This window comes from Jaculus jaculus, chromosome 5 (genome assembly GCF_020740685.1).
Source record: "Jaculus jaculus isolate mJacJac1 chromosome 5, mJacJac1.mat.Y.cur, whole genome shotgun sequence".
In the NCBI taxonomy this organism is placed as follows: Eukaryota; Metazoa; Chordata; class Mammalia; order Rodentia; family Dipodidae; genus Jaculus; species Jaculus jaculus.
In genome coordinates, this window is record NC_059106.1 from 85,216,609 (window position 1) to 85,239,594 (window position 22,986).

The 22,986-nt window shown below is 42.0% G+C and overlaps 1 pseudogene; it reads left to right on the top strand.

Moving 5' to 3' along the window:
- The first annotated feature begins 12,371 nt into the window (after positions 1-12,371).
- On the top strand, positions 12,372-22,305 carry LOC101611413 (annotated as a pseudogene).
- Positions 22,306-22,986: the final 681 nt, after the last annotated feature.

The window sequence follows — 22,986 nt, forward strand, 5'->3', positions numbered from 1 at the left end:
ACAGAAATGTCTTTCACTGTGGAGATCAGAAGTCCCAGGTCATGGTGACAATGGGGGTGTTTCCTTCTGAGGGTTCCAAAGAGGCCTCTGATGCTTGTGCATGGCCATCTTCTTTCTATACTTCTTCACATTCATCTCCATGAATACCCAGTGTTCAAAGTTCCTTTCTGCATAGGAGGATATCATAGTGGATTAGGGTCCACCCTCACGACTTCACATTACTTAATGACCTCTATAAAGACACTATGTCCTAAGTGTCATGTTCTGAGGTATTAAGTGATAATGTCCCAACATGTGTGTTTGGGAAGAATATGATTAACCCATGATTCTAATGTGAGAAAGTTTTGTTGGCTGTTCAACCTGAATAGTGATTTTTTAAAAAGGAAAACATGCTGTATGTAAAGTTAAAAGGGAAGTTCTGAGTAAAGTCTTCAAAGGTCCAATGAGGAAACAAATCTTGACCTTGAAATACGTCTTCTGGATGGGAGCAGCAAGAGACTGAACCATAGCACATTTTATCACAGACTGGGTCTTAGAGCTCTGTGGATAGATATAACACTACAATCCATGGCCTCCCTATCCACCATCCCTAATTGAACCCTGAACCCTAAAATTAAGGTATTACTGGTTTTGCTTCCTCTGGAAACATATGCAAAAGGATGAAGAGCTACAACAACTGCTCATATGTATAGAAAAATACACAAGTGCCTGTCCTCGTTGGCTATGGGGGAGTGAGCTCTTCATCCTGATCTATGACCCTGACTACATGAAAGTGATTCTGGGGAGATCAAGTGACAGTGTCTCACTCCAGCTGCAGCAGCTCTTCCCTCTTGAGCACATGCTGTAGTATCTACAAAATATTAGAAGGTTGGCAATAAAATGTCAATGCGTGAACCTTCACCTTGTTTCACCTCCTCCTGGGGAACAGCCCAAGCTGATCCAACTACATTTACTGAGTCCTAAGTTTATAACTATTTTCTGAGTCTGAATTTATTTTCTTCATTGCTTCCATAAATTAGGTGGCCTGTCTTGTAAAGTGTCCCGTTTCTGAAAGAAACAGACTGTGTCCAAACAGACTTGAGTTTATAACCAGTCATGAGGTGACTATGACACCACACATGGTATAAGCTACAAGGTTCTTTCTTATTTATAGTCTATGTTATGGCCTTACATTATTCCCTATAGCCATGTTGTGGAACACAGACCTGCCTTTCTAATTCTAACTGACTGGGACAACAGAAATAGAGGGAAACAGTGACAGATGTAGTTCACTCTGCCAACAGAGATTCATCAAGAATCCATAAAACCTCATGGCCGCAAGGAGAACTGCCTCAAGGCTGTCTTATTTGCTCAATGTCAGTTTGCTGTAAAGCTCTTCTTTTCTTTCAGACCCAAGGCTCACGTCTACAGATTTTTGTTGCCATGAATTGGTATGTACTTTTAAACTAGGACTCTGACCTCTTCTCAGTAGGGTTTATTGGGTAATATTTCTCTGGCCCCAGGGTTGGTGACAGGCCACCACTGTGATGTCTCACCCCTAAATAAAGTTCATTTCTTTTCTTCTAACCAGTCCTTATGCTCTCTTCTTCATACTTGCATGAGGCTGCCTGATGCTCAGTTCCTTCTACAAACCATCCTTGTCTCCAAAATTCTAACTTTTTTTTTTTTTTTTTCGAGGTATGGTTTCACTCTGGCTCAAGCTGACCTGGAATTCACTATGTAGTCTCAGGGTGGCCTCGAACTCACGGCAATCCTCCTACCTCTGCCTCCCGAGTGCTGGGATTAAAGACGTGCGCCACCACGCCCGGCTTCAAAATTCTAACTTTTATTTATGCCCCTTCTGACCTTGCCTTACATTCTTCAAAAAACTTACATCTATCATAAACACCTCAGATTTATCAGCCTATTCCCAAAAAGTCAACCCTTTACCATCTTTGTACTAGACATGCTTTCTGTCTTGCTGATTTTCCCAAAAATTCCTACCTCTCACCTGTCTCTCCCAAGTTGCCTCACTCTTTCCTATGGATCCATTGGTCCTGGACTCAAGTACACAAATTTTTGGTCAGGCTATGGTTTGATTATGATGAATGGGCAGAAGTAGTTCAGTGCCAGCAGATGTTGACTCCAGCCTTCCACTTTGGCATCTTGAAACCCTATGTGGAGATCATGGCAGACTCTGTGCAAGTGGCACTGGTGAGTCCCCACCTCTTTCTCCCTCTCCACCTACCCACTCAAGTATAAACTCAGATTCTATTCTGCAAGTAGACAGCTTTCAGGAATATTCACATGGAATAACACTTTCAAGCCATTATTGTGAGAATGGATTTCTCAAAAGTAAATGATATAGAAATGACAAAGGCACCAGGATGTAGGCACTTGGCTTATTATCCACTATCATGGTGGATTCAAGCCTTACCTCCCACTTCCAAACCTTCATAAGAGAAGACAGAGTATTCAGTTTCCCCACAGCAGGACTGCTTGCCCCTTTCTGGTTGATCAGTGGCAAATCAGTGGCAGGGTATTCATACAAGGGTGTAACTCAATCCTCCTCTATCCAGGAGCACCAGGCTCTTGCATGAACTTATGTGACCATGCAGTAAAATGGACACCAGACCCTCACGATCCTCATTCTCACAGCCAAAGCTGCCCTTCAGAAATTTGATTTAAAACTTCAGACTGCTCTATTCTCAGTAGACTTTAGTGAATGAAAAGGAACTGAAATCAAGGGTGGCCTCTATTAGCAATACTCATGCAAACTTTTACTTTCTTAATATAGTTTATGCTTATATCTGGGCAGCTACTAGTTTTACAAGTCTAATGTATCTTTCTGAGAAATCAATGGGATGTCAATCACATTATGATTAACTTCAAGGCCATAACTGATTCAAAAAAACATCATCAGATGATAGGTGGCAAGATGCTAAATATAGTAATAAATATTGTGAGAAATTGGCATCAGAGTACAAACATTTTTTCACTTGCTTAAGTTGGTTGGTCAGAGGCACTTTACTGAGGTACACAAATAGCTCATTAAGAGATGAAGGAACCGAGTCTAATTTCAAAAGCCTTCTGGAGGAAATAAGAAAGACACACCTCCTCTCTAATACAGAACACGTGGGAGCAATTCACTGACCAGGACAATTCTGTAGAGAGCTTTTCACCTGTCTCCTTGATGACCCTGGACACCATCATGAAGTGCGCCTTCAGCCACTAGGGTAGTGTTCAGTTGGTCAGGTCAGTAACAACCATACAAATGTAAGGACCTTGTTATTACCAGCTGGTGTGGCTGATTCTGAGAGACAGGCAGGTGGGGCAACCTGTATGCTCATCTCTACATAAAGGAAGATTCATACCCCACCACCAGACCAGACCCAACACTATCCTAGCCACACACAGCCTCTGATTGCTAGCCAGATAGAAACCTGGCTACATGCCTTACCTTCTAAAGGTCTAAGGGCCAGAATGTGGTAACAAAGAGTGGATGAGTGCTTCAATATTGCTTATTCCCTCATAAATGCAATCTATACTGAGTAAACTCTGTCTCCAGGTCAGACCTCCCCAGCAGTCTTTTGTGCATTCTCTCCCTCAGGACTTCCCTGTCCCACCTGTAGACTGTTAAGGACATGAAAAACCTGATGACTTCCCAAATAAGGAATATCTTCTACCAGAACAATGGCATCTACAAGCTGACCTCAGATGGCCACTGGTCCAACCACGCCTGCCAGATCGCCCATGAGCACACAGGTGTTTTTCTTCCCTCCTAACTCCTGTATTTTAACAGGCTCAGCCCAAGTGAAGTGGTCATGGCTCTTCAGGTAAAGCCAGTTCTATGGTGCCCCTGAAGGAATTAGAATATATTTGTGATGGGTATTTCCCCAGTTCAAGCATGTGAGGTGCAGGGACCTGGACCACCAGTTTGCTGATACTGTTTGAGATCTATTCCAACAACTCAAGCAGAGCCTCCATGGTCTGTGGTTCTAAGGAGAGGACTAGTGTTCTCAAGCTGATGGTAGAGACCAGCTGATGGCCAGATCTGAGTCCCCTGTCATGACAGGAAGACACATTGCCTCATCTGCCATTGTTTCTGCCCAGCCATAGGCTGTGCAATCATAGAAGCATTACTCAGTGTCTTTAAGCCTATTTGGAATTATCTAAGTAATGGGGCATACTGAGACTTCATAGAGGTGGATTATGAGCATAGGGTGAATTATATTATGTTTTGTAAGACTCTTGGAAAGCATGAAAGTGAGCTATCACTTAAGTGACTTCCCAGTGAACTTGCAAAAACTTTCACAGTTCTAATTTCTGAATCATCAATATCTGTTTCTAACTACACTTGAGATTTTATATTTTTTATTTTATTTTAGAAAGAGCAAGTGAGAGAGAGAGAGATAAAGAATTGGTTCACCAGGGTCTCAGCCACTGCAATCAAACTCCAGATTCTTGAGCCACCTTCTGGGCATGTGTGACCTTGCACTTGCCTCACTTTTGTGCATCTGGCTAAAGTGGGATCTGGAGAGTGGAACATAGGTCTTTAGGCTTTGCAGGCAAGCATCTTAACCACCAAGCCATTTCTCCAGCCCCACTTAAGAAGTTTTTTTTTTTAATTACTTAATTAATTTGAGAAACAGAAAGAGAGAGAGAACACCAGGGTCTCCAGCCACTGCAAACGAAGTCCAGATGCATGTGCCCCCTTGTGCATATGGCTTACATGGGTCCTGAAGAATCCAACAGGGATCCTTCGGCTTTGCAACAAATGCCTTAACCGCTAAGCCATCTCTCCAGCCCAAGAGTGTTTTTTTAATTATTTATTTGCAAGCAGAGAGAGGGTGATTAGTAGATAGATGATAGATAGATACATAGATGGTAGACATTATAGATATATGATAGAGATAGATAAATAGATAATAGATGGAGAGAGAATGGGTGCACCAGGGCCTCTTGTCACTGCAAATGAACCCAAGATGCATGTGCCACCTTGTGCATCTAGCTTTACATAGGTACTAGGCAATCAAATTAAGGCCTTCATTCTTTGCAAGGAAACACCTTCAAATGCTGAGCCATCTCTTCAGTCCAATGATCAGGATTTTTGACAAGTCATCTCCAACTTCTATTATCCAGATCATGTTGATAAAAGTTAGAATATATGGAACAAGACCTTTCATGCATGCATGAGTCCTGTTGTATAGCAGACTAGGGATTCATTACATGGGCATAACTAGCCCTTTCTCTCTCCTACATGACCCCTAGATATCACAGTCCTTCTCTCCTTTTATGGTTTCCACCACCAACACCAAAGTGTGGCCAAATCCAGAGGTAAGTGGACCCTGGAGTATTGGAGGGGAATATTTCTTAGAACTAACACTTATGCCTACTCTCATCTCTGATAATTCTGTCCCCTCCTAGGTTAGAAGCAGAAACTTAATCAAAACCTGTCCCTTCCTTGGTACTTTCTCTGCAGGTGTTTGACCCTTCCCAGCTTGCATCACATTCTGCTCAACACAGCCACTCTTTCTTGCCTTTCTTGGGAGGAGGGAGTTCAGGCAACCTGTCTCAGTAGGGCAAAATGCAATGAATCGTTGTTAACATGCCTGATCTTTGGGATACCATAAATTCATGTCTCGAATAGTCAAGTATACCATTGTATGCTGGTGTTTGGGCAAGAAGTTCCTTATGGGTGTGTCTGTATGCAAAGTAAGGTGTCACTTCAGAACACACCATGGAGATATTGACTGACTTCCCTCCCCAACAGCCTGTCCAATCAGCGTCAATGGGTGCTCTCTCAGCAGTGCATTCTGGAGTTTCCCTCACGTTAAGGGCAGGACTATACAAATAAGATTCTTCATGTGAATTTAATCTAGGTGTGCTTTTTAGTTGCCAGGACTCTTAACACAGGCAAAGTAGTTACCTTCTTGTTGCTGGCACAAAACACTCAAGAAAAAAACAACTAATGGGAGGAAGGTATTTATTTTAGCTTACAGTCTTAACAAAAAGTTCCATGATGACAGACAAAAGTATAACATGAGTGGAGGCTGGACATCACTTCAACCAAGGAGGTGGTGAAAGGCAGCAGGAAACTGAGCCAAACTAACACTGACAGGCTAGGGCTCATAAATCTCAAGGTCTGCCACCAGCAACATATCTCAGCAAGGCTTGAGTTTCCAACTTGCCACTGTGGAGCAAGCACTCATGAGTTTATGGTAGACACTTAATTTAAAGTACCACAAGGGGCATGTGTATTTCTACATCTTTTTAAACTAGTCCACTTCCCATAGTTACCTCAGCCTAGAATCAGTAGAGCACAAGGTTACTTTGCCTGGGTCTGTCTTCGGGATGTTCACTATGAGTAAAACTTGCTCTAATGCTTGAAGTGGTCTTTCTAAGAAAGTCTTACCCTGATGGGCATCACCTCCACATTTGCAGTCTCACACACACAACTTGCTACTCCATGTTAATGTCACACCCTTGTTATAACAATCTCAGTTGTTGAAATGTAACAGTGAATGAAACTTCTATTTCTTGAACTTTCACTTATAGACAATATACTCCAATTTCAGACATAAAGTATAAAAATGGCAGTTGTAAACTTCCTTAAGAATATTAAACAAGAGCTGGGTGTGGTGGCACACACCTTTAATCCCAGCACTCAGGAAGCAGAGGTGGGAGGGTCACCATGAGCTCAAGGCCACTCTGAGACTAGAGAGTGAATTCCAGGTCAGCCTGAGCTAGAGTAAGACCCTACCTCGAAAAACGAAAAACAAACAAACAACAAAAAAAAAACAAACAGGGCTTGATAGTGGACTTAGCATTTGCCAGCAAAACCAAAGGACCTAGGTTCAATTCCCCAGGACCCACATAAAGCCATATGCATAAAGTGGCACATGGGTCTGGAGTTTGTTTGCAGTGGCTAGAGGCCTTGGCATACCCATTCTTTCTCTTTATCTGTCTCTTTTCTGTCTATCTCAAATAAATAAAAATATGTTTTAAAATAAGATTATGGAATGGAGTGATGGCTTAGTGGTTAAGGCACTTGCCTGCAAAGCTAAAAGACCCAGATTTGATTCCCCAGGGCCCATGACAGCCAGATGCAGGTGGCACACACATCTGGAGTTTGTTTGCAGTGGCTGAATGCCCTGGCACACCCATTCTCTCTCTCTCAAATAAATGAAAATAAAATATTTTTTAAATAAGTAAAACAAGATTAAACACCATTTTGAACTAAAGAATAGCATTTGAGAAGTTCCTGGGGGTCAATTTAAACTCATTTTAAGGAGCTGTAGACAAACCACACCAAAAGGGATATTAGAATAATTCATAGACTTAAAGAACTCCACTGTCTCACAGAGATTGCAGTAGAACTTAGAAATATTGATACAAACAAGGATTTTCAGAATGACAAATATATGAATTCTTCAAATTCTGTACCAACTTCAACAGAACAGGCTTTAAACAAATTATTCGCCTATAAATTTGCTCCCAGAATTTGATTTATCCAGGGCCAAGTACTTCCTCCTATCTGCTGGTTAAAAATAAGGTTACTAAGACTAAAGGATAGTAAAGTGCATTTAGATCAATTCATATGAATAACTAAAATTTACTTTCACAATGTTCCTACATTCTTTAGCTTTGCAACTTGATTAATTTAATTCAAATACAATGAATTAAAACGTATGTCTCTCTGGACAGATTCCTATGCTAAAAGTTGGGGACAGAGAGTTGAAAGTTTCCTCAATTGATTTAGTAAGCCCAAAAATCCAAAATGAGAAACTGAGCCTTCATGACTCCTTGAACAGTTTGCAGAACATTCCATGTTCTGAGCACTGTCCTAGGGCCCTTATGTCCCAGAATAATATACTTATTTATGGTCTCTTGGGTATCTCAGGAGAAGAGGAAGACCTAGCAGAGGAATGAAGGACAGCAGGTTATTATTTTGAGCCTTTAGAATGTGAGGCAGCTAACTCAGTAGCATGAGCTGAAGTAGGAAGTGGGGCTGGCCAGGTGCGGAGGCCGCAGCACTCTGCGCTTGGCTGCATCTGGACACATTCTTACGTGATGGAGCATAAGGAAGGGTCAATGTGAAGAAAAGAGACGGAGGGTTCAGAGACATTCAAGAGGGTGTGCTAACATTTGCAAGGGGATAAGGGAAAGGTGTACATTTCTGAGATAGCATTGAATGTTACGGATAGAAGAAGTGGGACTGCAGTTTGAACACTCATAGGGAGGAAGGTAGATGGGGAAACAGCTTAAAGCTCTCCAGTCTGACGACCTCTGGATCTTCGTCATTAACATCTTATTCTTACTAATAATTGTAAACACTATTCTGTTTAGAGGATTATTTCACGGAGTGTGACCTGCGTCTTCTTTTGAGGCTCTGACAACAGATATCCACACCTTCCACCGGGGAAAAAGAGAACTAACCACAGGACAAATCATAGGATGATAAATATTATTAGCTTGTCCCTTAGAGTGGTTTCTCTATCCTAAAGGATGACATGTCTCTGGTTAGGACTAGAATGGGAGTTAACACCAGGAGAGTGGGAGACCTTATTAAAGGGCAGGAAACTATAAACAAAGGTCAGGGGTATGATCTATAAAGCTAAAAGTCTGGTAGGCTTATGCAGAATGTCTCTAAACCTTCAGTTCTGGTCCCTCTGGCTTGGGCTTAGTGGATAATCACTGCCCAGCTCTGTATAGTACTTGAAGCCACCTCTCCTTTGACTCTCCATTTTCTGACAAAGAAGCTCATTGGAAAACAGTTTGCAATGAATGAACTGAAGGTGGCCTTGACCCTGCTCCATTTTGAGCTGGTACCAGACCCCACCAAGATTCCAGAGTTTAAGGTTTAGAAAGATTTTATTATAGAGTTGAAGGGAAGACAGAGTTCTTGTGTAGCAGGGTGGGTACCCAGAAATGCGATGCCATTGAGCAAGGTCTATTTTAGTAAAGAAAATATGGCAAGAAAGCCCTCGAGTTGGGAGGAGACCTGAGAGGAATCTGCATGGTGACTCAGATGGGGTCTCCTTAGTGGAATAATGCTTTACTGGGTAGGAGGGGGATAAGCTGATCAGTCCATCTCCCATGTCAGATGTCCAGACACCTTGTAGTCTTGTCACGTCCTCACAAGGGTTTCTAGGAAAGGGGCAGGCACTATTTTAAGAAGAGAAGCATAAAAGAACAGACTCTGCTTCTGGCATTTTTGGCCTTCAGCCAGGTGCAGGCTGTGAGGACTCTATTAGGGCAACACAAATAAGAGAAAACGGGACTGGCTCATCATAGGCTCAAGGACATTTCCCTCTCTTAGAAAAAAATCAGCTCTTAATAAGTGCTGTGTTAACTTTAATTGCCTAGTCAATTTCTATCCTGCTCTTCAACACTTTATTTTTATTTTTACATTTTGACCTTTGTTAAAGTCTTGAAGTACTTATGGGTTAAAAATTAAGTGCAATTTAACTTTCTTAACATTCACAATGCAAGTGATATAGTCCAGGAATGTACTTAAAAATTCAGTCTCCACCTTCCCCCACTCAGTCATCCATTAAGTATAGGGTCACAGGGTGGAATCAGGAGGATGCAGAGGTAACTGTTTAATAGGTTGGCTCTTGAAATGTATAATAAGTGAACATAAGTTGCTGTTTGAGGAATAATTTGTGTGCGTTGTATAATATTTGACTGTTGGAGACCTGGGGAAAAATGCAAGGCAATCTGTGCCATAAATAGCTGCCAGCCATCTTTTGACATTTTAAATGTATTATTTTTATTTACTTATTTTAGAAAGACAGAGAGGGAGGGTGAGAGAGAAAGAGAGTGAAGTCATAGATATTGAGGCCAATTTCTGTCTGAACAATTGTATTATAAACAATCTTACCCTTCCTTTGGCTCTTACATTCTTTCAACTACTTCTTCCATAATGGACCTGAGCCTTGGAAGATATGATAGAGATATTTTAGTGCTGAATACTCGTATGTAACTTCTTCTCAGCACTATGGTGTCTTTGGGTCATCCTACTGGTCACCATCATCTGAAAAGAGAAGCTTCTCTAACCAAAAGTGAGGGTAGTAATAATAAATGAACATTAAGTAAAGTGCTTATAGGGAAGTTTGGTGACATAACCCATTTTTTAATTGAGTTGATTGATTTCTCATAATTTGGTTATTGAGTTCTTTGGATAACCTGGATATTAATGGTCTGTCACATGTATAGCTCACAGAGTTTTCTCCCATTCTGTAGGTTGCCTCTTTCCTCTATTATAGAATTCTTTCTGTAAAAAAGCTTTGTAATTTCCTGAGGTCCTAGTGGTTGATTAGTGGTTTTATTTCCTGAGAAACTAGGATTATATTTAGAAAGTTATTGCCTATGCCAATATGTTGAAGGATTTCTCCTACTTTTCCTCCGGCAGTTTCAGAGATTCAGGTCTGATATTAAGGACCTTGATCCATTTGTACCTTTATTCTTGTGTATGGAGAGATAAGGATCTATTTTCATCCTTCTACATATAACCAGTGTTCCCAGCATCATTTGTTAAAGAGGCTGTCTTTTCTCCAAGGCAAGTTTTTGGACTTTTGTTGAAAATCTAATGGCTATACCAGCCTGGATTTACATGTGGGTCCTCTATTCTGTTTCATTGATCTACGTGTCTGTTTTGTGCCAGTACCATGCTGCATTTGTTACTATGCCTCTGTAATGCGGCTTAAAATTGGGTATGGTTACCGCCAACTTATTTTTGTTGCTCATCACCCACAAAATAGATAGAATGGGCTTCAGGATGCCTAATCTAAGAGTCACACTTATATAGCTTTAGGTTGCTTAAAATTGTGCATAAAAGGTTTACCAACATTAATTTCCTGACAACAATTATTTCCTGACCTACTCCTGCCAATGTGGGATCAGATCAGACAAACCAGGACAAATTTCATCCTGATGATAAGTAACAGTAGAGACCAAACTACCAGATGTTTAATCAGTGATATCCTCAGAGGATATTGTTCAGAGATAAGGAGGCATGTAGTCAGAATAAATGAAGTCATGCTGGGCACGGTAATCCAAGCACTTGTGAAGCTGAAGCAGAAGAACCATAAGGCTGATGCCAGTCTAGCCTTCATGATGAGAGCATGTCTCCAACCAACAAGATAGAATTGCTGGTGTCAGCCCTTCAAAAAGTAACTAAAGCCAAGAGGCTATGGAGAAATAGTTCTTACTCATGGTTACCTGACACTAAAGTAATGTGTTCCAACAGGTTCATGATTATATTCTGATTCTGAAATCTGTTTCAGACATTGGACTATTTCACCTCAAGTTGAGATGTTTAAGCAAATGTAATCATCCTTGCATGAACTAAGATTTACTAAAGAGACAAGTGCTCCTTCTCTGTACCAGAGTTTTGAAACAATGGAGCCAAAGAAATTGAAATTTCCCTAGGAATTGAATGCTGGGTAAAGAAAAAGTCAGAAGGTTGGTGCTAGCCAGAGGAGGAACTTGCCTTGAGGAAAGATTTGATGACCCTGGAAACTGGGAAGATGGCTCTGTGGATAAACACTGGTTTATGAGGACTGGAGTTTGTATCAGTAGGATCTGCATAAATGCTGGCTGGGTATAGTGGCCAGCCTTTTAACCCAACACTTGGGTTATTTCTGGGGAAAGCTGATTAGCTGGACCAGCTGAATTAGTGAGCTGTAGGTTCCAGTGAGAGACCTTGACTCAGGAAATAAACGTGGAGGGCAATTGAGGACATCAACCTGATGTCAACCTCTGGCTCACACACACACACACACACACACACACACACACACACAAACACACACATAAACACATATGTCCATGTATACACATGGGCACACAAAGCAATGCAACACAAACACATCCATCCCATCACACATACACACAAATATTTGACCACCTTGCAGCAGAGACTGGAGTTGAGAGGAGGGGTTGGACCACGGCCTCCACTGGGATTGCTGAGCTACGATACCTGCCTTCTATTTACACTTAAACTGTATGTCAGTACCCTGAATAGAAATTGAGTGGGTGGGTGAGGGCGTGCTGAGTCAGTGGATCATGTCTTTCTTCCCAGTGTGGCCACATTTTAGAAATCTTTCCCTGCTATTTTATTTATTTTGTTGAGACTTACATGGGACCTGGGAAATCGGTCTTGGATCCTTTGGCTTTGCAGGCAAGCACCTTATTCATTAATCCATCTCTCCAGTCCTTTTCCTACTTTTTACAGTTACTTGATTATTTGGCTCATTGAGAATAGGTGTCTGGACCTGGTTTGTTAGGGAGCTATAGCACTCAGGCTCTCACACCTCTGGCAACACTGTCACCATCATAATATAAATCATTTAGATTAATCAACTCCAGCCTCTAAGCTAGGCCCATCCATCACCTCCCACAAGTAGGTGGGACTTCTTTTCAAGATTTCATCAGGGTAGGATAGTGGAGTTCACCAACAGTGAGGACCAGTCAGTGGTCCAGAAGCCAATGCATCATGAGCATCTCTGCACTGAGCATCTCTGGGCTCCTCCAGGTGGCCTTGCTTCTCAGCCTGCTTCTGTTGTTGTTCAAGGCAGTCCGGCACCACCTGCGCAGACAGTGGCTGCTGCGGGCACTCCAGCAGTTCCCGTCTCCACCTGCTCACTGGCTCTTTGGGCACCAACAGGAGGTATGAAGATGGACAATGATGTGGGAAGACAGGGAGTACTGAGGCTCTTACATCTTTGTCAGCAGGTCCACTGGCCCAAACCTTTTCTTGTGTGTGGTGCTGAGGATTGTATCTAGAACCTAACATGGTCTAGTCTGTAGACAAACCGGACAAAACCTCTATTGTGAGCAGAATGTAGCCTCTGAAGAATACCTCTGCTGTCTCTTAGATCAATCTTATCCTTGCTGTAGGGCACTCACTGCCTCATAAGAAGCCTGTCCTGTTACTCAGCTCTACTCTCCAGTCCTTCTTTTGGCAGATTTATCATCTGTCCTGGACGTCCTGTGCTTGAATGGTTGGGGCTTGGTCCTTCCTGAGTCTCCTCCTCTCCAAGCTGAGCACCTCCAAAAGCCACAACTGTTTTTAAAGAACCTAGATTCTAGATGGGACCCTACCCAGTCATTTAATGGTATCTTCTTTGCTTGACCCAGAGCTTGCCTGAGAGCACAGAGGTTATTGTGATGGAAGGCCTCGTCTGCTGGCTTTATGGTATATGGTACCAATGACACAGATCTCAGAGTGTGTTGGGGTACTGTCTTCTGTGGTGGGTCATATTGTCAGGAGACAGGTCCAATGACTTATAATCTTCCAAGAATGGGTGACTCAGGACTGAAACTCTGACAATGGCAGACATACGTGAGTGAGATGGCAGTCCAATGTCATTCAGCTGGGTGATAATGATATTTGAATTTCCTCATTAAAGAGGATCTGTTTACACCTAGCACTTTTCCCACATGGAGCCAAATAACCCATCCTTTCCCTATCTCAGTGCCCAGCGAAGATCCTGACACAAGGTTATAGAATCACCAAAAAAGAGTGAAAAGAGAAGCTTGAGGGCTAGTGTGGAACAGTGCCAATCTTGAAATATAAGCTTTGAAGGTAGGGTTCCAAGACTAGGCCACTGTTTTCAAGAATGAAGCAAAAATTGTCAAGAGTGAGGAACCCAATGTGGAAATGATCAAAATTGGCCTTAGAGATGAGCCAAAGTCCAATAGCCAAAATCTGATTATGCAATTTGTTAAATTATTGATTTGTAGATTAGTTGTTGACTTTAAGTATTGTGATATTTTGTTTGATGTGGTTGTCACAAGCTAAATGATGGATTTGTTTCCCCCTAATCTGGCAGTTAACAGAAGGAACAACTAGGGCTTCTCCAGTGAAATTCCCATTACATGGATGGCTATTGGATGATCTGCAGATGCAATGAGTGGATGAGTTATAATTTATAAAAATAATATTTTTAAGATGGTGAATAACCTCTCAACTTGTTGGCTAATAGAAATCATTGAACAATATTTCTAGCACTTATAATGTTGAAATAATTATTTCCTTACTACCTGTATGTATTATTTGCTAATTTAGAAATTAGTATTCCACATGTAATTAGAACCAATGACAGCCACAAGTTACAGATGTTTTAATGCAGAAAGGGCAGTAATGCCCTGGACATCACATCCACATGTGCTACATGGGGATGAGAATATGCCTGCGGTTTCATAGCTGCATCCCTAACTTTTAGAAAGCTAACTGGTACACATCAAGGCCTAAATTTATATTTTATGAATGAATGAACACATCAGTGTATATAAGAACAGAGAGAATCAGAAGCAGGGGGGGATCATAGGCCTTATTCTATCACTTCAGCACCTTGGCTACCCACCATCCTGGGTTTAAACAAGATGTCCACAGACCCTAGCCTTCTTTTGATCCTGTCAGGTTTTCTTGACTTAGCCAAAAATTATAATACTCTCACAACAATTTAGTGAAGAACGACTCATTCACTACCAGATATGTTGTTGATTCTTTTGTTAGCTTTCTAATTTCTTAGAAAACAAAACATGCTTTCTGTATGCCTTGTTGTACACTTGACAATAATACACATAGATAACAAATATATAAGTAGTTTGGCAGCACAGGGATAAAGATTAAAATGTTGAGTGTAAATATGATAATAAGGAGACACCCAGTAGTTTCAGAAATAGGAAAGTCACTAAGGTGTCAGTAAGGTTGTGGATTTTTTTTTAAGGTAGGGTCTTACATTAGCCAAGGCTGACCTGGAATTCACTATGTAGTTTCAGGGTAGCCTTGAACTCATAGTATCCTCCTACTCCTGTCTCCCAAGTGCTAAGTTTAAAGGCATGTTCAATCACACCCAGCTTAAGGTTGTGTTTGATGCAGTTACATGGGCAGATCATTTAACATAAGAGTCTTCATTCTTTAAGAAATTAGGTTGAACTAAGAATCCTCCCTAACTGCTGATTGCCTGGACTATTACAGAATTGTACAGTGTGATAGGGCTACCACACCAAAGATCCACAGGTGAGGCTGTGACACAACAGAAATGTCTTTCATTGTGGAGATCAGAAGTTCCAGGTCATGCACTGACCTGTAACCCCCACTTCCAGCTTGGGCCTACCATCCACAATGAGCTTTTGATCAGAGAAACCTACAAGGTTTCCCAAAACAATGACAGACTTCTGTCAGAGTACTTGATGACCCACCAAAGGCCAGTGATAAGACCCTATTGCTGAAGACTCCATACACAGCTGACGCGTAAAAAGGAATGACATGGCTGGAAGCCAGGAGAGAGTCAGTCCCCAGACAGTCAGCGTGTCTAGTGCCAGAAGGCGCTACATAGGCAACTGGGGGAAATGACCAAGATCTGTCCAAGCAACACATTGTTTAACCTAATTAGCAACAAATAACCGGATGTGATGCCCACACAAGTGCAATAGTGGTACACAGCCATGGTGAGGAATCAATTGCTCTTGATTAGGCTAACTGATCCACTCAGTGGTACTAGACCCTTAGCTGGAGCTGGGAAACCTGGGAAACAAGTCAGAACCATACCCAAACACAAGCCCACTCTACAATATCAAGCTACCATCAATCACGGGGTATAAGAGGGCCTACACCTATCAAACTGTCTATCAAAAAAGTAAGGGTTATCTCAATTTTCCGGGTGCTAACTTACTCTCCGTTGGAGAATCTGCTTCTCTTTTCCAGATAGATGCAGATCCTAAGAAGAGAGCTGCCCCAACATACCTCAAAAGGGGCCCAACTGAAACTAAGGACAACTGGCGAAATAAGCAAGGATGATGTTTTCCTGTGAACCGGATACCAGCACAAAGGGGAAGGAGATCAACGCAGAGAAAAATCAACTCCTACCAAATCAGAGAGCCAAAGCCTCAGAGGCCCCCAACACCTCAGCACTGAAGCAGACCAAAAATGAACCCAACATGGCTCAGGGAAATCTTGCGGAAGAGGGGGCGGAAAGAATGTCAGAGTTACATGTTGGGTCATGATTTGCAGAGACATTTAACATACTAATAGCTGGGGGCTAACTCCACAATGCACTACCCATTTTCATTAACAAGGAGGGTCTAATGGGAGGGGGTAGATCACAGATGAGCCTAAATAATGGTACCAAACTGCCTGTATTCACTGAAATGAAAACTAATAAATTAAATTAAAAAAAAAAGAAGAAGTTCCAGGTCATGGTGACAATGGGGATGGTTCCTTGTGAGGGTTCTAAAGAGGCATCTGATGTTTGTACATGGCCATATTATTTCTATACCTCTTCATGTTCATCTCCATGCATACACAGTGTTCAAACTTCCTTTCTTCATAGGAGGACATCATAGTGGATAAGAGCCCACTCTTAAGACTACACTTTACTTTGATGACCTCTATAAATAGCTTATGTCCTAAATGTCACATTCTGAGGTATTAAGTGTTGGAATTTCAACATGTGTCTTTGGGAAGACTATGATTAACTCATCATCTAGTACTACATAGTGATAAAGAACTTGCTGTGTGTAAAGTTAAAAGGGCAGTTCTGAGTGAAATCCTTGAAGATCCAATGGGAAAACAAGTCTTGACCTTGAACCCATGTTTTGGAGTGATGTAGCAATATACTGGACCATAACACAATCCATAACAGTTTGAATCTTGGAGCTCAGTGGATAGATTCAATACCACGTCCATGGTCTCCTAACTCACCATCCCCACTTTGATCCCTAAATTTAGAATTGATTTTTTTGTCTTGGTAATAATTTCAAAAGGATTATGACCTGCAACATCTGCTAACACATATAGAGAAATACCCAAGTGCTTTTCCTCTGTGGATATGAGGGAGTGAGCTTTTCATTCTGGTCTATGACCTGACTACATGAAGGTTATTCTGGGGAGATCAGGTGAGAGTGTCTCATTCCTGATGCAGCAGCTCTTCCCTGTTCAGCACATGCTCTAATATCTACAAAATATTAGAAGATTGACAGTAAAATGTCAAGATGGGAACCTTCACCTTGTTCCCCCTCTTCCCAGGCAACAGCCCAAGCTGATCCAACCATATTTACTGAGTCTGAATCTGAATTTATTTACTTCTTTACTGCCATAAATTAAGTAACCTGTTTTTTAAAGTGACCCATTTCTTAAGGAAACACACTGTGTCTATACAGACTTGAGTTTGCAACCAAGAACTATTGCCTAAATCATGAGGTGACTATGACACCACACATAGTACAGGCTACAAGGTACTCTTTCATTCATAGTCTGTGTTATGAATATGATCAATTCCTTTTAGCTCGCCTTGGGGCACACAGAGCCTGCCTTTCTAATTCTAAGTGGGCCAATAGAGGGAAACAGTGGCAGGAGATGTGGTGCACTCTGCCAATAAAGATTAATCAAGAATCCATAGAAGCTCATGGCCACAAGTAGAGCTGCTTCATGGCTGTCTTACTTGCTCAATGTCAGTTTGCTGTAAAGATACAAAGCTCTTATTTTCTTTCAGACCCAAAGGCTCACATATTCATATTTTTGTTGCCATAGATTGGTATGTATTTAATTTTTTTATTAATCTCTTTTGAGAGAGAAAGTGTGTGTTTGTATATGAAAGAGAGAGAGAGAGAGGCAGATATCAAGAGAATGGGTGTGCAGGGCCTCTAGCCACTGCAAATGAACTCCAGACATATGTGCCACCTTGTACATCTGGCTTATGTGGGTACTGGGGAATTGTAACTGGGTCAGTGGGCTTCACAGGCAAGCACTTTAACTGCTAAGACATCTCTCCAGCCCTTGTATGTTCTTTTGAACTAGGATTCTGGCCACTTCCCTGCAGGGTAGATACGGTATTATCTCTCTGGCCCAGTTGTTAGAGACCCACTGCACTGGGATATCCCACCCCTAAATAAAGTCTATTTCTTTCGCTCTAATCAGTTCTTATATCTACTTCCTCATGCTTGTGTGAGGCTGCCTAATGCTCTGTTCCTTCTGCATCCCATCCTCGTCTCCAAATTCTATCTGACTTTTATTTATGCCTCTTCTCAACTTATTTGCAGTTTTTTTCAATTTGCTCATATCTATCATGATCACCTCAGATTTATCAGCCTGTTCCTGAAAAGTACAACTTGTTACTATCTTTGTTCCAGACATTCTTCCTTTCCTGTTGTTTTTGCCACAAACCCTTGTGATGTAGTTACCTTCCTGCTACTGGGATAAAACAACTGACTAAAAGCAGCTCATGGGAGGGAAGGTTTAATTTTGGCGTACAATCTCAAGGGGAAGCTTCATGATGACAGGGGAAAAGCATGGAATTTGTAGAGGTTAGAAACCATTTCTGCCACAGATGATGGAAAATAGTAAGAAAGTGAACCAAGTTCTAGCAAAGTGTGGAGGTGGTAAACACTCCTATGTCCACTTCCAACAACACACCTCCTCCAATAAGAATTCACCTTCCATATTGATAGCAACTGGGAACCAAACATTCAAAAAATGAATTTATTATGGGAGATATATAATTCAAACTACCACATTCTTCCCATAAACTCATGACCATACAAGATGTCAAGTGCAATATATTCAGTATAATTTTACAAGTCTACAAATGCTTGTTTAAGTTTTTAAAAATTACTTATATATGTATGAAAGGGGGAAAGAGAAAGAGAGAGACAGGGAGAGAGAGAGAGAGAGACCATGCCAGAACTTCTAGCCACTGTAGATGAACTCCAGACACATGTAACACCTTGTGCATGTGGCTTTATGTGGAAACTGGGGAATACAACTAAGGTCCTTAGACTTTGCAGACAAGAGCTTTTACCACTGAGAAATCTCTCCAGCACCATATTTTTTAAAAAATCAATCAATCACAACACTGTTCAAAAGTCCAAATCCAAGGTCTCATCTGAGATTCAAGAAATGATTTAATTTAACTTATTCTCAAGGGGCAGCTTCACGATGGCAGAGCAAAGCATGGCATGAGCAGAGGCTGGATGTCACCTCTTGCCACAGCAGAAGGAAAGCTGTAGCAAGAAAGTGAGCTGAGCTTTGGCAAAGGGGCACTATCCACAATACCCTTAACCCCATCCCCAAAAACATGCCGCCTCCAACAAGGCTCCACTTCTCAAATGCCACCAGCTGAGGACCAAGCATTTTAAAACATGAGTTTAGATAAAAGATCTAATTCAAACTACCACACCTAACATCTGTCTCTCCCAAGTTATCCTGCTCTCCCCTCTGGCACCCATTGCTCCTGAACTTATGCACACAACAAACTATTTTCTCAGGTTATGGATTGGTCATGATAAATGAGCAGAAGTGGTTCAAGCACCAGCAGATGTTGACCGCAGCTTTCCACTTTAACATGAAGCCCTATGTGGGGATCATGGCAGACTCTGTGCAAGTGATGCTGGTGAGTGCTCACCTTCTTCCCTTTTTTTTGCCACAGGCCCACTGAAGTATACACTAAGATTCTATTCTGTACGTAGATAGCATTCAGACATATTCACATGGAATGACACTTTCAAGTCAATATTATGAGGATGGATTTCTCAAAAGTAGATGGGATAGAAATGACTCAGGCATCAGGATGTAGATGCTTTATTTATTATCCACTATCATGGTGGATTCAGGTCTTACCTCCCACTTCCAACCCCCCCCCCAAAGAGTGGATTAGAGTAGACAGTCCTACCAATATAGTAGGACTGCTTATCTTTGGTTGGTTAGTCAATGACCAGTTTCATTGGCAGGAAAGACATACAAGCATACCACTCAGTCTTCCTCTTCCTGAGGTCAGGCTTCTGCATGGACTAGGATGATTATGAAGTGAAGTGTACTCCAGGTCTTCATTCCTTAGTCCAAACTGTACATTGGAAAATTTTATTTATAACTTCAGAGTGCTCTGTTATCAGTAGAGTTTGTGGAATAAAAAGGAACTGAAATCAAAGGTGGCCTCAATTAGAGATATTCATGCAAAGTTCCATTTTTGTAACATATTTTGTGCTCATATCTGGGCAGCTACTACTTTTACAAGTCTGATTTATCTTTCTGAGCAATCAGGACGATGTCAAGCACGTTATGATTATCTTCAAGGTCATAGCTGATTTAAAAAAACAGATTATCAGATGATAGGTGGCAAGATGTTACATATAGTAATAAATTTTGTGAGAAATGGCCATGAGAGTACAAACATTTTTTCACTCACTTAAGTTGGTCAGAGGCACTATACTGAGATAAACAAATAGCTCATTCAGAGATGAAGGAACCGAGTCTAATTACAAAAGCTTTCTGGAAGAAATAAGAATGACACACCCTTCTCCAATTCAGGACAAATAGGAGCAATTCACTGACCAAGACAATTCTGTAGAGAACTATGATCCTGGACACAATCATGAAGTATGCCTTCAGCTGCTAGGGCAGTGTCCAGCTGGACAGGTCGGTAACAACCATACAAATGTGAGGACCTTGTTATTACCAGCTGATGTGGCTGATCCTGAGAGACAGGTAGGTGGGGCAACCTGGATGCTCATCTCCACATAAAGGAAGATTTAAACCCCACTGCCAGACCAGTCCCAACACTGTCCTAGCCACAGCCTCTCATTGCTAACCAGGTAGAAAGCTGGCTACCTGTGTCCTCTTTTAAAGACTTAGAAGCCACAGTTTGGACACAGAGAATGGATGAGTGCTTCAATGCTGCTTATGCCCTGAGTTAGACAGCGTCAGGTCCCTGAGATGGGCTCTCAGGCCAGGCACAGTTGTGGAAGAAGGGATTTATTGAAGAAAGAGGTGAAGTTTCATAATCACAGAAGAATCTGGCCCAGCTTCACAGGACCAACCACAGAGATACAAGCCATAAGCCACCACCAGCAAGCACCCCAGAAGACCCAGGCAGAGCTCAGGCACTTTCCATATCTTTAGACAGGTATTCCAAATCCACTCTCACACCTTAGAGCTGGACCCCAAGATCCACCCAGTGACACCTCCTCTAGCCAGGTGGTTGCAGATCTAAATTAAAAACTTTAATATAATTCAGAAAGCATTGGGGCCATTCATTCAAACTACTGCATCTCCCATATAGGGAATCTTCATTAAGAGTCAACTCTGTCTCCAGGTCAGACCTCCCCAGCAGTCTTTTGTGCATTCTCTCCCTCAGGAATTCCCAGCCCTACCTGCAGGCTGTTAATGACCTGAAAACCCTGATTAATACCCGTATGAGGAATATCTTCTACCAGAACAATGGCATCTACAAGCTGATCTCAGATGGCTGCTGGACCAACCGTGCCTGCCAGATCGCCCATGAGCACACAGGTGTTTTTCTTTCCTCCTGATTCCTGTATTCTAACAGGCTCATCCCAAGTGAAGTGGCCATGGCTCTTTAGGTAAAGCCAGTTCTATGGTGCTCCTGAAGGACTTGGGATTTATTTGTGATGGGTATTTCCCCAGTTCAAGCATCAGGAGTCCTGACGCACAGGTGCCAAGTGGGGTGCAGGGTGTTACCTGGACCACTAGTTTGGTGATACTCTTTGAGATAATTTTTGAGATCCAACAACTCAAGCAGAGCCTCCATGGTCTGTGATTCTAAGGAGAGAACTAGAATGTCCATCAGGTAACATTGTTCTCTCAAGTTTGAACCATTCCCACATGCCTCCTGAACTCTACAAGGTACCCACTAGATTGTGTATGGAGCTGATAGTCTTGCTGTAGTCTCCATTTCTGCCTAGTAACCATTTCTGTGGGACAGATCTAGTGATCAAGCAGAGGAAAGCTCAGCTGCAGGACAAGGGAGAGCTGGAAAAGTTCAGGGAGAAGAAGCACTTGGATTTTCTGGACATCCTCCTACTTGCCAGAGTAAGTGTTATGGGAAGCTTGCAGCTTTGTCCAAGAACAGAGTGTGGGTCAAACCCTGCTCTCAACTTTGGACCTCCCTCAGGTGGAGAATGGGAGCAGCTTGTCTGATGAGGAACTACGTGCTGAGGTGGACAGTTTCATGTTTGGGGGACATGATACCACAGCCACTAGCATCTCTTGGATCTTCTATGCTTTGGCCACACACCCTGACCACCAGCAGAGATGCAGGGAGGAGATCCAGAGTATCCTGGGGGATGAAGCTTCCATGACCTGGTAAGTGAGCTCTCACGATGTGGGGGAAGTCCGCCTTGCCAGTATTGGGCACTCCTGGATTCTCAGACTCAGCCTGCTCTTCACCATAGGATTTGTTTCAGGGACCACCTGGAGAAAATGCCTTACACCACCATATGCATTAAAGAGGCTCTGAGACTCTACCCACCGGTATCAAATGTGGGCAGAAAGCTCAGTAGATCTGTCACCTTTCCTGATGGACGCTGTTTACCTAAAGGTAAGAGATCCTATATTTATTCACCTAGGACAAGGGAAGATAGATGTCCATTTGGGCTTCAGGAGTTCTGAATTATTTGGTTATAACTCCCTTATAAGTAAACTAATACTTAATTTTAGTTTAAAGGATGTATATAAAATTGTGGGCCTGGAGAGATTGCTTAGCAGTGAGGGTGCTTGCCTACAAAGCCAAAGGTCCCAGGTTTGATTTCCCAGGACCCACATAAGCCAGTCGCACAATGTGGTACATGTGTCTGGAGTTTGTCTGAAGCAGCTGGAGGTCCTGGTGTTCCCATTCTCTCTCTCTCTCACTCCCTCTTTCTCAAATAAATAAACAAAAATAAAATAATACTTAAAAATATTGTGTCATATGGATAGACCACAGGCAAATTTTAATAACTGTTAGTTCCTTTAAATGACTAAATGATTTTGTCTATTGGGAAATTGGTCTAAATGCTCTCGATGGTACCGTTTAGCTTTGGCCAACATACCTGATTTTTAAGATATCATAAATTCATGTATGAAATACTCAGGTATACCTTTCTTTGCTGGTGTTTGGGCAAGAAGCTTCTTGTGAGTGTGTCTGTGTGCAAAGGAATGCACCGTTTTAGAACACACCATGAAGATGGTGTCTGTCCTTCCTAACCGCCTGCCAGGTTAGC